Here is a 2,678-nt window from a genome sequence, read left to right as displayed (position 1 = left end):
GTAAATGGAACTTTGAATTCATAATGAAATGCTGTTGAGATTTCTCCAGATATTCTTTTCAGAGTTCAAACACTTTGTGCCTATTCTGCACATTCTCCTCTTGCTTCCTTCCCTTTTAGAAGTCTTTCGGAGCTTGAGATTCATTGATTCACCTACACACCTTCATTGAGACATCCATCAAACACTTACGTGCCTCATCTTCATCCATCTATCCGCTGCTTTCTCTGGTTTTGGAAGTGTTCGTGATTGAATTGCAAGGATACTTCCATCAGTTAGTTGTTCCACCACATAGGTGCAAAACTAATTTGTGGCTCGACAATTTATACTAAAGTTAAATGGTTTGGCCAAGCTTGGGATTATTATGGGGAAAGAGAATTAATGAGATTTCTATTGTATGCTTAAATTTTTCCTTTGTGTTATATAACTATAAATGATTCTGTTTCAACTAGCTTACCCTTCTTGTATGTTTTCTTGTTGTTTGTTTCTGGTGTATTTTCTTTGACTATATCATCCGATGGATGTGAGGAGAGGTAGATGATGTAACTATGGATCAAGCTTTGGGAGGAGCAAGAGCTGATGTGTAGTTTTATAGACTGTTTTGTCTTAGAGCTTATAGTACTGGTGGATTTTGTTACACCTGTATTGTAAATAGTTTTAATACTAGTAGGTTTTGTATATAAAGTTATGTTCATTGTTATAGTTTGGGATGGTTGTACAAGATAACTTTATACTCCTTATCCACTCTGTTAATTGTTAGGTCATAGTAACTATGTGATTGCTATACTATATTTTGGGATGTTACAACATGTACGATTTTGATAATTTAATTAGAAGATTTTGGATAATTTAATTTAGAAAAATGAGTGAGTTAGAATTTTATTAAATATATTATTTAGAGACTTATTAGAATCAATTAGAATAAAGATAATTATATTTTAATATATTATGAAAATAATGGACTTTTACAAAGATTTGAAAAAAATAAGTCCAAAAGGGTCAGGTATGTCTCCTATTTATATTATGTTAAAATAGAAAGTCTAGCTACCAAGAAAAAAAAAAGACAAAGAACTTATAATAGTCGTGAGAGAGATTTGTGGGAAAAGTATTATTTTCTACCAAAGGAAAAGTCTAGGAACCAAATTGTTCGGAGCACTTAAAAGACCTAGAACTCTGTTCGATTAAAGGTAAAGAGAACTAACCTTATTATATGTTTTGTATGATTTCATTTGTTTGTTCTGATATAATGAGAATTATCCTTATTGTTTCTTTTATATATGTTTGAATGTTTGTTATGATGGTTATAAGGGTAGTTAGTTTGTTTTTTTTTTTTCAAGGAATGGTAAAATGTGTTTTTATATTGATGATTTTATGAGATATCTAAGTTTTAATGGATGAATGAATGGTGGAATTGTGAACTGCATTTTTAGGTAGTTACGGTGTAAGAAAATTATCTATTTTAGTTTTCATATGGCAGATGATTTTTGCATAGTGTTTATTTGGTTTAATATATGTTAAAGTTTATATTATATCGTATAACACGAGAATTTGCGTTATGTGTAAAATGAAGTAATGGGATTATAGTTATGTATAAAATGAAGGGATGGGATTATAGATATATATAAAATAAAGTTTGGAAGGATTGTTCCAGTAAATCAATATATAAATACAAATATATTATGTATAAAAATTGAATGTCTTAATAGTATTATTAAATATGAAAAATTATGAGTTGTGTGTTTGGTGATACGTAGTACTGTTGGGAAGTGTGGAGTTAGTTGTCATGCTCCGGTAATAGATAAAGTAAGTTCCTAGTGTGATGCTTAATTATTACATATTGGTGGTAGAATAAATTGGGGGTATAGTGCTTTTAGAATGTTGCTTATGTAAGGTGCAGCGGAAGAAATTAAGATATACCTATAGATATGTAGGAAAGGTGGCAAACTTTTGGTGGTTAATAGAATTGATTGGCAACTGCGGTATGGTTTTGTTTTATAATTTTGTTTGTCTATAAAAAAAGAGAAATGTAAATATGGAACTGCAAACCTTAAAATAATCTCCTAGACAGGGCACTTCATCCATCAAACATAAAGTTCAAGTCTTTCAGAAGTTGAAAAGAAAAAAAAATTGCTTCAGTTGCAATTCTGGAACCTTAAGAATGAATAACAATTTGGAAATGTCCTCATGTTGATAATAAATTGTACTCACTACTTTATGACGGATCGTTTCCCAAATTTCCCAAGCCAAAACGATGTTTAACCATAAATTCTAAAACGATTTTTATATTTAATAATAAGTTCATGTTAATCTCACATATTTGACAACAACGAATATTAGAAAGAAAAAAGAAAAATTACAAATATAGAGATTAAAACCCATATTTTTAGAAGTTTCAAATTAAAAAAATGTAACATTCAACATCAAAAATATTTTTAACTTTAAAATTGTATGTGATAGTTGTAAAGGCCTGAAAAATGTAAAGCGATTGGGCTTATGTTGAGGCAGCCAGACCTATAAAGCTAAGGATAACCTGACCTTGGAGACGACCTTTCAAAATCTAAGTTCATTAGCCAATCTTTCCTTCTGTCTCTAGAACTCTTAATTTCTCTAAAATTTCCTCTGTATTCTCTCTAATTCTCACCCACACTGACTCAGTGCATGTCTCTTTAGGTGGGTCCTTC

The sequence above is a fragment of the Vigna radiata genome, unplaced genomic scaffold (genome assembly GCF_000741045.1).
Source record: "Vigna radiata var. radiata cultivar VC1973A unplaced genomic scaffold, Vradiata_ver6 scaffold_131, whole genome shotgun sequence".
NCBI lineage: Eukaryota > Viridiplantae > Streptophyta > Magnoliopsida > Fabales > Fabaceae > Vigna > Vigna radiata.
The sequence above is the reverse complement of the archived record's forward strand: the minus strand, read 5'-3'. Positions refer to the sequence as shown.